General features: G+C 37.7%; 1 protein-coding gene across 4 annotated transcripts in view; it reads left to right on the top strand.

Annotated features, from left to right (window-relative positions):
* Positions 1-15,129, top strand: part of PHF21B (PHD finger protein 21B) — a gene marked incomplete at both ends in the record, with an annotated part of 164,063 nt that overhangs the window by 107,248 nt on the left and 41,686 nt on the right. The window lies entirely within an intron of this gene.

Consider the following 15,129-nt stretch of genomic DNA (forward strand, 5'->3'; position numbering starts at 1 on the left):
TTCCTGATAATACAGAAGAATGATGGAGCGCTCAGCCTATTTGTATATCTAGGTCCTTATAGGCAGAAGTAATTAACTGGCCTGGGTATAGGGAACCAAACAAAAGAGACCAGGTTAAGGAGGAAAATGCATTAGCTTGAAAATCATGCCTTTTCTTGAGAGCTATTTTAACTTCTTAATAAGGAGAGTCTTAAAATGTAGGAATATATAGGCAGTCCCCTTATGGAAGTTCCTGTGATATTTTTATACACGCTTATCTATCATCCATGTAAACAAAGTTCTGAGTCCCTTGTACTAATGCTGAGAGTTTATAGCACATTATTGTTTTGACGCTAATCAGAGTAACTCCCATGGAGAGCTTTGATGCACTTCAGAAAACCAAAGAATGCTCTGAAAATGGTAATACACTGTAGCTATTTCATTGTAATTGGAGGCTGTCTGTGCCTCACGGAAATTACCAGTCAAGCATTCTTGAAAATGTCAGAATTTTCAAGTTAGTTCCATTTAAAATGGGGGAGCAAGAATGTGTGGGGATGGATAGAAAATGTGAGGGCTGTGTGATTCAAACTTGAAGTGCAGTTTGTAATAATGAAAGATGATCAACTTTGGGGGTGGAGAAATCATCTCCTAGCTTTTCTAAATTACAGGATGCATAAAAACATCCACTTATTCTACATGTACTGTTACTTTAATAAAATGCACCACTTTAGGAAATTAAAGGCTTTGGAATATCGCCAAACGTTTTAGTTCTATTTATTGTCAAAAGGTGGGGTTTTTTTCATTATCCATGGAGCTTGTGGAGTAGTTGAATAATTTGCAGGAATTTGAGTGTTTGATACCAGACTGCAAACTCTATTTATCTTCTTTCAATGCTCATATTGCAAATATAAGCATGATAAGATTTCCTGTTCATGTTACAACTGTGTCAGGATTTGGCAATTGGTCTGCTACTAATCTCATAATGTGCATTTGTGTCTATATTTAAATTAATTGGAAAACTATATCTGAAAATACTGCTCTTAAATTATTTTATGTATAAATGGGGAGGAGGGAAAGGGAGGCTAGATGGTGTAAATACAGAGTGCTGATGAACGCTCAAGTAGTAAATAGAAATATCTTAGAAGCCATTCCTGACAGTAATAAAGACAGCAATTTGATTTCATCTGTGGATAATAAACTGGTTTCACATTGCAATAAAAGCGGTGCTTATGCTATATTAATATTTATTAGCACTTATTGATGTTAGGGTTTAGTTGTTGTCTTTTCTTCACATCACAGCCATTTTATAAAAATTCAAGTTAAATTGCTGCACAATAAGCAATTAAAAATGTTTGTGCATGTGAAAGAAAAAAATATTTGTCTGTGGAGATATTCCTATAAGGAAAGGCAGACCCTTACTGCCTAAGAATCTAGAGAGCTGTGCTCAAAATTATGGAGTTACGTGAGTTTCCATTAGTTAAAGATTTGGCACTCTGAATGCATATTTCAACACGTAAGCATTGTTCTGCTGTTTATATCAAAGCTGTTTGTATTAATTTCCTGTTGTTTAACAATATATTTTTGTATTCCTTGCTTTGACTGTGTGCAGTGCCTCATAAAAGTAAGAATTATGTATTATATTCGGTGGCCTTTTTTTGTGACGTGTGAAGGTTTGCCAACTTGCAGGATAATGTGAGTCAGAAAGTGATCTGATCCAAATTTAACCAAATTTGTTCATCTCTAAATTTAGAGAATAGCTGAATGGCAAGGCAGTTATATTTGAATTTCCATCAGTGACAAGGACAGAGTGTTGGCGGATGCCTGTTAACAGCTATATCGTGTGGTTTTGGTACTCATATGTGTGTGTATGGGTGGGAAAAGACTGGTTACTAACTTTTATTTATCATGAGCCTGTTTCTTCTTTGACTGCTTTTAAATCACTCTTGGGGTTGGTGTTGCTTCAGTGCACATAATTCTTGTGCAGAAGGTCCACTGTGGACCTGAGTCACATTTTTGCCCTCTAAGCAGAAAGACTTGCAATTGGACTTGGATTTTTATTATTATGAAAACTGAAACATAGACCCTTTTAAAATAAGCCAAGTACCAGGCAAGGTAAGACAAACCAAAATTCTTTTTATTGAACTTACAATAAGGCTTCAATATCAATAATTTTCGAGAACAGATTCAACTTCTGTCCTTCACTTGAACGTAACCCTGAGTTTAACATGTATATAATTCACCTATCTTCAGCAGGATTATTCATATGCTTGTAACTGAGTTTGTTTGTATTTACCTGCTTTTCTGTGCTAGAGTCTTAATCTTTTTGATTATTCTAATTCTTTGGCAAAATATTTTCCTTGGAGGTTTGGCCAGTGAAAGCAAGAACATGTCCCCACTGCTTTTATACAAGACATTTAGTTAATGGGTACAACTGTTTGTTTTGTTTTGTTTTGTTTTTCCTCAGTAAGATCCTTGTTACAGACCTCTGTTTAGCCTTTTTGTCCTGTTTGATTTTATTAAGAACCCAGTTCAGTGACTTTGTCATCAAATTTGCACGTATAGTGATGGATTGTGATATTACAAACAATTTGATTGTTGCATCCCTCACTGAATCAAACAATGAGACTGCCTGGATTGGAGATAAGTTCATTTTCACATACAAGATCACTGAACTAGCAGTGATTGAATAGGTAATACCAGAAAGTGTAGGACAGCTTTGATAAGATTTAAGTAGCATTGTGTTTCCTGTAGTTTGCTGAAGTGGTAGTGGTGATTTAAAGGTCTCACCTTAAATGTTTCCCATCCTTATGAGTGTAAAATAAAAACACAAGTCAGCCTTGTTCAACTTAATGTGATATGCACTTCTCTTTAAAGAATCAGTACACTGAAGTGTTTTTAAAGACAGCTATTTTAGCATAGTAGTAATGAGAATATTGTAGAAATTTGGCAGGGATACTACAGGGTATGATTTTAGAAGACTGTGTGTAGTAATTGATTAACATTTTCTCTAATAAAATCTCACCACCTTATTTGCTGACTTGACATGTTTTCTTCAAAGCGAAACATTACTGTATTCATTTACCTTGCACTTGTCATTTCAAAATATAAGGAAATAATCTATATTCTGTTGACTTGTATAGCTTTTTAGTGTTTCTTGTTATACAGGAAATTAGACACTGCATTTGTTAGTGTTGCTGGAAAAGAAAAGCTCAGCCTCCCTAATAAATATGAGAAGATAAAAAGCTCAGGTTTCTTCTATATCTGTGTTCTTAATGTGAGTTTTAAAGCCCGAGTAGGTGGCTCTGAACCACCACTGTGATGGCTCAAAGTGTTTACACTTTGTTTTCAAGTCTTGAGGAATATGAGATCAAACTCTGGTTCCTCTAGCATGAGTCCAGAAATTGTTTCTAAATTTAGAAGTAAATTCTAAATTTATTTAATTTATTATCAAATTTATTCATAGAACCAGAATCGACCTATGTCTTGATATGCATGATGTCCTTTAGTAAATTTAAGTTTATAACTCTTCTTAATAGCAAAGTATTTACTCAACAAATTATATGACCATTTTCAAATACGTGTATTTGGAGTATCACCACTGAAGTCAAATATAGCGATGCTAGACTCTTACCAGCAGTTACTGTACAAGTTTACATCCCTAGCATGTCTCTAACCATTTTCCTAACAATACAATAGGCTTAGTATGTCATTAATTATTATTATATTTTTTTTGAAAGGGAACCTTTCATTTAAAACAAACAAACAAAAACAAAGAAAGATCTTTGTGACCTGTTCATCCCAATTTTCTTGATTTTCAATTTACAGTGTCAGGGTAGAGACTCTACAGAACTTTCATGTGTGCAGGTAGAACATAACTGAAGACATGAGGAGCACCCCTTACCAACATTTTTCTTTAAAAATCAGTAGAAAATTCAAGTAGTAAAGTTCTCTTTGCATTACCTTGGCAATTATTTTGGATTTAAGATACTATTGTCCAATTAAAACCAAACCAAAACGGAACACAGTTTTTCCCCTTTTAGCTTTGGGCATGACTGGGTTGAAGTCCTCATCTCTGCAATGATCTCCTGACAGATACCCGCTCAGACCTTCACTGAACTAAGACTCATAAAAGTTCATGGTTCTGCCTTTACAAAGACATTATTGTTGTACTGTCTAATTTGCAAATTTGCAAGCTGAAAACGTAGGATTTATTTTCTCACTGTGCCTTTTATTTATTGCAAAAGAGATTCAGACTAGATCTTTGGAAGTATTTTAGTGTTGAAGTGCACCTAGCTGTCCAGAGTTCAAAACTTTGATCATCAAATTCTGCTGGGTAGCTACCAAGTCTGGACCCAGGTGAAATCCATAAATGCCTCTGTTTCTACTGGTCATATTACCTGTGTCCCAAAATGTTTGCACTGGGGCGCTGTAAGAACTGCTATTGTATTAACAGGGTTGAACAGCAAGGTGGCCAAAGTATTGATTGGAATTGTCAGTTGTCTTTTCTTCCAAGCATTCTCTAACCAGTGGGCCATGAGACCACATTCTTTCTTCTCTCACTGATGGATTTAGGAGAACTTTAAAGAAGAGTCTTTCTATGAAGTATGCTCTGATAAATGGCTTACAGAACCATGTGTGAGTGTAGGAACTGAAATCTTCCTTGTCTGGAATAGGTGATTGAACTCCTGAGAAATTGGTGGAAGGGAAAGATGGGAAGGAGGAAGAAATGAAAGGACAAATTTCTTGGAGTGTGTTTTGAATGAAAGTGGTTGAACACAGAGCAATCTCCAGGAAGGGGCTCAGGGAGGTGAACCCCGATGAGCACGAAGCAGGTCTCCTCTTTCAAAGCAAAGTACCAAGGCCTGGAGTCAGTAACACAACGTAACACTCCTATTGAACACATCTGTCTAGATAATTATCGAGACATCTATCTTCTGCCCTAAGGTGCTGGTTTGCCCCATCATACTCTTTGGATACCCTACACATGGAAACCTGGATGCCTAATTGAGATCTGCAGTAAAGTGCCTAAGAGCTGGGCATTGTACTGTGCAATACCTTCACATGTTTGTGGATTCAATTCTAGATACTGAGTTGTGGACACCTCATTGGTGATGTTGACAGGCTTGCTGAGAAGCAAACCTTTAGGTGTTCAGAGCATATTAATGGTTAAGACTGAAGCACATGAGTCTGTCTGACTGTCTTTAGGGTTTGACAGCAGCTAAAGGAGGCAGGGCAGGGGCTATCCGGATGAGAAGGTGATTTTGAACTCTTTAGCTGGAGCTAGGTTGGACAGGCATTTGCACTTTTTCTGAAACTCAGCCTGCTAGAACCTTGGAAGATGTCCCAGCATCCAGGTTTATCAGCAAGAGAGGAACCTTCGCTGACTTTAGTGTTTATAAGGCTCATTTTACTAGCACTAATGTTAAGGCAGCATCTCAAGAAGAAGAGATGTTCTACTCTGATCTCTAAGATTTCTTGGCCTTGTCATGGTAAGGAAACACTGGCGTTCACTTTGGTATGCTTACAACTAAGGAAAAATAGTATGTGTAATGTATTATTATGTGTTCTGAAGTGTGTGTTTGTGTATTCACATACATATGGTATATATATGTATCTTACGTATGTATTTATGAATTTATTTAAATAAATTTGCCAAATCCTGTTACTGTCTGAACAAATCAACATAAAAGATCAGCCTTTTTATTTGGATCATCAAAGAATCAATTACATTTGTAAGTGAATAATGTTGAGTTTATCACCCTCCAAAACGAATTAAGGTGCTGCTGTATTTCACTGTTTTCTTCTAATTAGAAGGCGGCACCATGTAGCAATATCTACAATGATTTTTCACATTTGCAGTCCTAGAACTGTGGAATACCAAAGTTAAGAATTCAAGAGCCATGCTGTATTAAAGCAGTATTTCCCACTGGATTTGGTTGATGGGCAAGTAGCTCAATATTGCTGAGTAGTCTGCCTAAAAATAAATAAAGCAAGCTTATGGGATATTCTTGGGAAATTTATTGCTTCCTACTTGCTAACTGCTTATATTAATGGCAGAATTTTAAGATTGGTCATATTTATACACACTTTGTATGGAATTCAGACAAAGTCTTTGTGTTCCTTCCCCAAGTTCTATACTCAAAGAAGTTGCTTTGGGTAACAGCATTCAGTTATTATGGCTGAGCTGATTTAAGCTTATGGTCTCAAGAAAAAGTTGGAACCATCATTCAATTTTTCTGTTCCCCTGTCTTTGTGTTTTTTGTCTTTCCCTCCCTCCCACCCCAGCTAAGAAATGTTGCTTTTTCCCTGGCCTTTGTTCTGTTGCTTGTTGGATACTTTCCTAAGCTAACTTAACTAGCAGAAAACTTTCTTTATCTTGGTTTGCAAGCTGAATTAGCTCAGCTCAGGGCCTGACAAAAGGGACTGTGTGGCAGAGAGCAATTAGATCGTCTCAGGCTGTCACTCCCCTCATGTTTTCCAGTTATTCAGAGTGGCTGATGAATGCATAATAAAAACTCACAGCAAGAACTGCAAAAGCAGCTCTGAGCCCTATGTGTACTAAAATGGAATGATCTTAATTTTTCAGTAGCTCCTATTAGGCTGCATGAGCCGTTCTGATATGTGAGGATTCCTAAATCATTAAGGAATGATGATCTTCTCCTCCTTTATTTTTCCTTCACCCACCATCTCTTTGCATACCCTAATCCCCACGTCCTGCAACTGGGGTAAAGCAGTAGTACTTTAGCAGCTGGTGGGGCTCTGTTGAAGATTTTTTACTCATGCTTGAACTCACTTGAGATAGAAGCTAGAATCTGCTTTCTGCGTCATGCTGTGCACACGTTTTCCCCCTTTACTCAGAAATATTTCTGCAGCCTGTGAACAGGGAATAAGTAATTTGCAGACATTAGTCATTAAAAACAGGATCAACCTGGAACAGTTTAGTAGTTCAACAGAAAATCCTTTATGAATCAGCTGAGCAAGAGACTATAGGTGTGATCACAGCTACTGAGTGTTGTTGTTGCAACTCAGTGAGACTATACTCATTTGTGCAAGAGGTGGAGATTTAATTAATTGGATACGATTTCTGAATAAATCTTCAAATCACAGAACAGGTATGCGCATGCTAATTTAGTTCACAGAGCCAAAGTTCCTTCTTCTTCTTCTTTTTTTTCCCTCCTCCAGAAATGTATACTGTGATCTAATGACTGAGGGAAAATCCAGACTGTTTCCCTGGATAAAAATAACAGTACCTTAAAAAAAATGATAACCAGTAATTGATGGAAGATGTGTTTAAGAACAGGTATTTGGCACAACTATCCATCCTTTTGTGTAAGTAACCAGTGGGATTTCTGAACCAGGGAAAGTCATGAACTTTATTCATCATGATTTCCTTTGCCAGAATATATGCCCACAATGTGTTCAACCTGAGTTTGTATTTTTGAGTTTATCCTGATGGGAATGTGCAAGTGGCAAGAAGTAGAGATAGCGGTCTGAAAAATCTGAGAGCCGTGGTAAAAGCAGAGATAAATTAGGTGGTGCTCTGAAAAACCGAAGAGCCACAGTGAAAGCAGAAAATTGTTTGCCTTATCTCTGCATATACTCCTCTGATACCCTGGTGAGCTTTGATAACTCTGTGGGTTTCCTTGCAAATGAGCGGTGGTGAAAGGGATGAGTATAAATACCTCAGAAGCAATTAGGAGTTTGGTCACATCATGGTTTTCAGAGCAGGTTTGGAATTTAAGGTGGTACCTTGTCTCCTGCTCCTTGTTGCTGCCCTGGTACTGGGCCTTGTGAGGGGCAGGGGGAGCAGTTGTCGGCTGTTTCAATGCAAAAGCATATGGCATGGTTTCAGTTGTTGTTAATTGGCTATGATGGCGCTGGGTTTTAATGGTATTTCTAGTGCCCAAAGAAAGGATGGTTTCAAAAACACTGGTATTTTAAAAAATCAACAGGGCTTGTGTTTCTGATTGTCTACTTTATAACAATAATAAATGTGCATACAAGAGTGTGATCAATGAATTCTGAGTAGAGAGATAGGAAGTGGGGAAAAACAAACGCTTTTAAAAGCTGGAAGAAAAATCTTTACATTTCCATGAAATGCTAATTAAATTAGTTTACACAAAATATGTGTCTGAAGCGCAGTCTCTTTGGGACTCAATCTGAGTGTAAAACTGAAACATGCCATAATTTCATCAGATTATTAGAAATACAATGCATAGTGATTTCACCATATTTTGAAAATGAAGAATGATTTCCACAGATTTTGATTGAAGTTAAAGTCTAGAAGGAGAGAAAAAATACGTATGCGAACAGATCATGCAGGATCCTCCAAGTTATATTTGAGTGCACAGTGCTTTTACTGGTGGACTGTATGGAAAAAATAATAGCATTTGGATGTTTAGGTTAGCTAGAGGACAGCAACTATCCTGGATTATTGAGGTAAGGTGCAGCGAGTTTTAAGTCAAATGAACTTGAAGGTTGCATATAGTGCTTGGCATTTATATAAAGCAAGCTCAAGGTTGAATGCAGCATTCAAGTTGTAAAATGGATGTAGAATGGGTAAAAAAACCTGCAATTACTTCAGTGACGATCCATTCAGGTTAAGAATTTTCATCTTTGCTGTTGCCATAGCAATCTGTTCCCCTGTCACTACCACATTAAAAATCCATTCTGTAAAACTGTTGTTGCCAATATTGAACGCATAACAGACAAAAACATTTTTGTAATAGCTTAGGTGTCTTATTTGCAACACGAAGACCTAGATCTCGGAGAGATGCATATGTACTTTAAAAAGAAAAAGATTAGTATTTCTATAATGCATTGTAGGAACACAATATTTGTGCTGCAGTATTGATGTCAGTATAAAATAGTTTGCAAATAATACAGCAATGCAGTGTCAGTTGAACTCAAATAATTGAACTGTTCTGCTAAGATATAACAAACCCATATGTTCCTGAGTTAAATATTTATTTTGGTAGCATGCTGTAGTGAAAGGCTTTTGAAACTATGTGGCTGTTTAACCTTCTCCTACTCACTGAGTCCAATTCTCTTCAGTGATTGACTTCAGTGATTTTGTCTGTACTGGTGTAATTCTGCAGTGGGAGGAGAGTTGTGTCCCCTAACAGTTTTATGTTTGTGATCTAACCCTGAATTGCTCATGTACCCAAGCTCAACAATGAGTTTGTACCGATAGTGAATTGTAACAGGTCTTTAAGCTTTTTTGAATACATCCCAATGCAGGGACGAGGGGGACGAAGAGGGAGGGAAGTAATTTGTAATTCAAAGCAAACATAGCAGTGGTCTGACAAATGTATTTACCCAAACAGAGTAAAATGTAAATACCTTCCAATAAAGCAGAGATACATATCTGTAGATACATATAGAGTATTAATTCAGGGCTGAAGTGCAGAAGTTTACTGAAATCATAAATGTGTGTAAGTCATGGATTTAAAAACTCAGGCATTGACTGAAGAAGCTGTAAGATAATGGACAGTAGAAAACAGAATGCATGGCCCTTAGTCTGCTCATCGACAATGTAAATCTCATCCTTGTTTTTACCTCAGCATCCTTTTGTCCTTAACCATCGCTAGCCTTCATCTTTTGAATTCTTATTCTCTGTCCATACCATACTTCTTTCTTTCACTTTTTATGTCTTCTACTTGCTGCTGTCCCCATACTTTTATCCCTTAGTGCTCTTTGAGAGCCTTCATCCAGTGATGGTGTTGATCCACCAGAAGCAGCAGAGGAGGAGAAAATATAGCCAATAGTTGCAATGCTATTGGATATTAATAGAAGAACTGAAGGTGAGAAGTGATTTTCTTTTTTAACTGCTCTTGGCAATATCTCCCAAGTTTTTTATTTTCTTTTGGTTGCATGGGAGGAACTTCTTTTGTTGTCTTTTAATGCAACAGTGTCCTCCTGTTTTGGGGCTTTTGGGTTGATTTTCTGTTTTTAAATTCTCATAGTTATGATTTTCTTAGTGATAAGTTGACCGCTTAAAAGACGATTTAATTTGCTTCTCTTCCCGTTTTTGTGATTCGAAATGTGACCCTTCAGAGCACGCTACTGGATGACATTTATCCAAGAGCTGAGATTGCAGGTCACCTACACAGTGGGCCTGCTGTGGTTCCTATCTGAGGGCATCTGTGGATTGCTCAAGCAAAAAAAGGTGACCCTGACATGCCAGATACCTGTCTGCTCTGTATAGGTCACTGAAGACAGGGCTTTGGAAGGGGTTTGTGTTGCAGCCATATGTGTTCATTAGCCATTAACTCCTACAATGGATGGTGCAGTAGCTGAGGTTCCTGTTCCAGTCCAGGACTGGGGCTGATGCTTGAGGCAGGAGTTAACAAGGGGTCATGGGCTCCCAGATGCTGGACTGGGATGATAAGTGCTGCTGGATGTAAAGTTCGTTGAATTAGACAGCAGGAAATACAGCTTACAAATTTGTTTATATTTGAATAAAGTTCTCAGTGTAAAGACAGTAAATCTGGCTCAAATGCATCCAATCAAATCAAAACAGTTCTGAGGCAAACTGAAACTTTGCTCTTCACTTTCCCCCCTCACTGCACATTTCAGTGCTCTCACCACGTTGCAGGTGTTTCAAGGGGTCACCAGGAAAGCCCAAATAGACTTAGATAGAGGAGAGATTTGGAGTTATCTTTGACTTTTATAGACCTTTTTTATTAAAATGCTTAGAGCTGTAAATGTAGTAATAAGAAACTCATTTATCTTGACAAAAGTGCTGCCATAAACTATTCAGCACCCATAAAATAACCTTTTAAATTATTGTTTCTGCTGGTATCGATAAATTCATACAAAGTGCTTAAAGGTCAGGCATTGCCAGAAAAATGTCTTTTCAGCTTGTTAATTAAAGGTTTATAAAAATGTGCACCAGCTTGCTCTTTGGACAAACTGGAAAAAAAGGAAGGACTGAAAAAAAGCCCCACATGGATAAAAATCATAGTGTGGAATTAGTGAGTGACGAGTCTTTGATCCAGCAGGCTTACCGTGGCAAGCCTGGACAGTTTGTGTGCGAAAACAGGTGACGCTACTAACAGGAGGAGAAAAAGTTTATTTCCCTTTTTAGAAGGGAGGTATTTTGATTATTTGCCTCTCACAGCCCGTGGGCATGAGCTGAGGGCACAGCTAGAACTGAAGTCTTAAGGTGAGTGTGGGCAGTATTTGTCCTGTTACAGCTTGAGCCATGGGGTGTTTGTCCAGTTCTCATTGCCTGGCCAAGAACATCAGATAAGGATGTTTACTTTTTGTCTGCCAGGCAAGTGGTTTTATCTGCTTGGTTATTTACCACTTAAACTGGAACAAAGCTGTGCTCTGAAATGCACTGAAAAATGTACCCAACCATCCATTCTAGCACCTGCACCTCCTTCATTTCACAGACCACAACTGCGCTTCCCCCTGTTTTGTACTTCACCTGTTCCACCCATCATCATGGACACGCCCTGGTCTGATCATTAAAATCTGACCTAAAAATTAGATGACTCGGATGGGACTCTACATCAACAGATGATATGAGGTTAATCGATCACATGGATTAGACACTGGAAATAAGAAGCCTGGCTTACATTTCCACCTGCACAACAGTCTAGCCCTGGCAATATTGTTTTACCCCTAAATCTCGATTTTTTTCATTACTAAAACAGAGACAATAATACTGACCTAGGTGAAATACCCTAAGATAACAGATGAAATGTGTTACAGGAAAAGTATAGAGTTTTCTGTCATTGAATTCTGCTGATACAACAGCTTGAACTATTTATTGCTCAAGCTGGGAAACAATAACAAAACAATGTAAATGGTGAAAAGTAAAATAGATTCCTGCATATCTCTCTGTCTGAAGATACTATAGTGCTATTATTAATGTGAGATTAAAGTTTAGAATTTTCCCTTGGCCATATGATTTTTATACTGAGATTGTTTCCTTGAATATTAAATAACAGATCCTTACTATAAAAATATTTGTAAACAGGAGGCTGCATCTTTGTCACTAAAAATTTCATAACCTGAGAATGCCATAATGCGTTTTTGTTCTCTCGGGATTGCTGCAGAACTCCAACTTCAGGAAAATAAATCTGAATAATTTTTTGAGAGAGCAGGTGACAGATAGTTCATTTATCTGATGCCCACAGACAATACATCCTGGCTTTGTCTTCAACTGGAGCTAAGAGAACAGTGCAGAGTAGTTTCTGGGGGTTTCTTGTTGCTTCTGTTGTTCTCATCCATTTGGACCCATGGCTCAGTGTTCTGAAACATAAAAGGCAATTGGCCCAACAATGTAGCCAGAGGCTGAAGTGAGCTCTTTCTTCACAGGACAGAGGCAATCTGTCCTAGAAAGGGTTAGTTAGTTAGTTAGTTAGTTTTTTCCTTGTGATTGATATTTGAACGAGTACAAGAGCTTTGTTATTCAGACAAGGAGTTTTTGTGCATCCTACCAATTGATAACTGTATCTCATCTTCTGAGGAAGTTGATTCTTATCTTTATAGTCAATTCTCACTTTCACTCATTGTCGGCACTTCAGATTTTAATATGTCATATTCTGTTGGCCACTTTGAAAATCCTTACAAATCCACTTGCATCTGTAGGAATAGGAATATCAGAATGTATGTTTTCAAGGTCAGAGGTAGCTAATATAAAATTATGAGAGGTGCAGCCATACTTTAAGCATGACCTTCCAGAAGGAAAAACTCCATGTTTTAACTTTCTATGGAGGGTATATGTACAGCCCAGGAGAAGTTGTGGTGCTCTTCATGTTTCCAGGGAAAACTCAGACGTCGCTGCATTGTGAAAGAAATCTCATTCTATTTATAAACAGTGTTGTGATGGAGGGAAAATATACATTATATTTGTGATCAACTTTCAGTTCCTCTAGTGTGGGTTGGAAAGTTAATTTTGGTATTTGCCTTAAAAAGCAAAATAACTGGCCTGACTTAATTTTAGTTCTTTCTAATATAAAGCAGGAAGTTGTCATGTGTCAAGTGGCAATAGCAGAAGGTGGCAGCTCAAGTTCTCCTTCTCTCCAGACTGCAGGAATTCATCACATTGTCCTTCCCAGTGGGCGAGGCTGTGATATGGTAGAAGGGGCAAATAAGTCATTTGTTTAGATATAGTATCCTTCCAGTTGGTTTTATTCCATGCGTCACCCTACAGGGATAACTGCAGTGGAAAAACCCGCTTCTCTTCCTCACTCTGCTGCCAATACCTTCACTTCTGCAAGAAAGTGTAACTTGTTCTGGAATCCCTAGGTAGAAATGCTGCTTTCTCAGCCCTATCCCTTCATTTCCACTCATGGCTCAAGACAGTATTTTAGTGGAGTATGTTTTTCCATGAATAATCCAGGGTACTGATAGTTCACGAGCACTCAGGAAAAATTGTCTTGTGTGTTTATAAGTGTGCCAGCCCTCTTTGTTGTTTAACTCAGGCAAATCTTATGCAAATTTGAATCTTTGCTGAATATATAACATCACACCCCCAGATGTCTCCAAGAGGAGCAGCAGAGTTAAAAATATAAACTCTGTAGGAGAAGTTAATTAAAAATATTCTGCATGATAATGCATGGTATTCTTATCAAACACTGTCGTTAGAATGAAATAGATTGTTTTACCACTCTGTTGTTGAGGTTTGAGCAGAATGCATCGGCATGGGCCTGACACAGTTTTGCTTTCCTTGAGCTGATTACCTTATAGTTTCCTTTCTATTGATGAATTTCATTACCAGACTGGTGTAATATTAGCGTATTTTATCCTACTGGCTGTGATCTGTCACTTTTGTTTCAAGGAGAGTTAAATTTAGAGAAATTCAGTCTGTTTTTCTTTCCTTAGCCATTTCTAGCAGCCCGATAAGTTTTTGTGATCAGTGACTAAGTGTCTCTTGCTGTTACAATGAGAGTCATCTGCTTGCTTAGATTGCCATGTCATCCCAGCAGCAATTAAGAAATGTTAGATAGAAATTATAAAACCTTACCCTTATGGGCCAGTTAACCAAAATATGAACTGTGATCAGGGGTGAAGAAATGAAAGAGGTTGAAGGCAAAAAGTTGGCAATATGTTCTTTAGACCTATGGCCCAATCTTAAATTTACAAGCTACCTGTCCTTTTTAATGGAGAAAATAAAGTTCAAATTATTTGCAACATCTCAGATCCAGTATTTTAGGAGCCTCTGTGGGTGAGGCTTGAAAAAGGGGTGCTATTTAGACCATCTATAACAGAATTCATAAATGTACATATATAGATAACTGTACCACTACAGATAGATGAAAAGTCAGCAGGGGATTGGGGCTAAATAGACACATTTTGTTATTTGGGTTTTTTTTTTGGTGGGGAAACTTGTCTGTACTTGACTCTGTATTACAAAAAACATATGTAGCTTACTCTTGGTATCCAACTGTATTCATAATGGTTGAAGGTAATACTGGGTTAACACATATCATTCCTCCATCTGTGAAGTAAAATTTATGTAGAATACAGCAATATATTTGCTCATAGAAAGAGCTACCTCAAATATTTTAAATAAGCTTTGAATAAAATTGTTGTACAACTAAGAGAAGGATGAGGAGGCAAAATAAACGTTGGTAGTAATAGGTGCTGCATTGACCCACATGGATGTTGTTTCAGCTGAATGTTAGGTTACAGTGTGCTATAGTAGATTTATAGGTAGCTTTCGGTTTTAATAATTCATTATTTACTATTTACTAAGACATAGTGGACTTCTCTTGTGATCCTGGCTACCATGAAATGCATCATCTTACCAATGCACATATTGAAGTTTCACTGTGGTACGTTTCACCTTTCTGTTTTTTGAAAACAAGCTGGTGCCTAGAGAGCCTTCAAGCCATGGCAGCACACTTGTATTTCCTTTGTGTACCAAAAAATCTTCACAACAATGAGATGTATCCTTTGCACTCAGAATTACCAAATGCATTACGGAGACAGTAGGCTTTAGTTAGCAGTGCTTTGTACAGAAGGTTAGAGAGAAGGAAGAGTCTCTGGCTCTTTAGCAGGAGAGCTTCAGTGGACTGGTGTATTAAGCCCTTCCATCATGAGTTGGGAAGAGACAAGCAAAGAGCTGGAAGGGAACTGCTGGGTCAGGCAGACTCTATCTGGGGAAGCTGTGCAAGTGTTTTAAGCTGTGTT

Source organism: Streptopelia decaocto (genome assembly GCF_964273445.1).
Source record: "Streptopelia decaocto genome assembly, chromosome: 1".
Taxonomy (NCBI): domain Eukaryota; kingdom Metazoa; phylum Chordata; class Aves; order Columbiformes; family Columbidae; genus Streptopelia; species Streptopelia decaocto.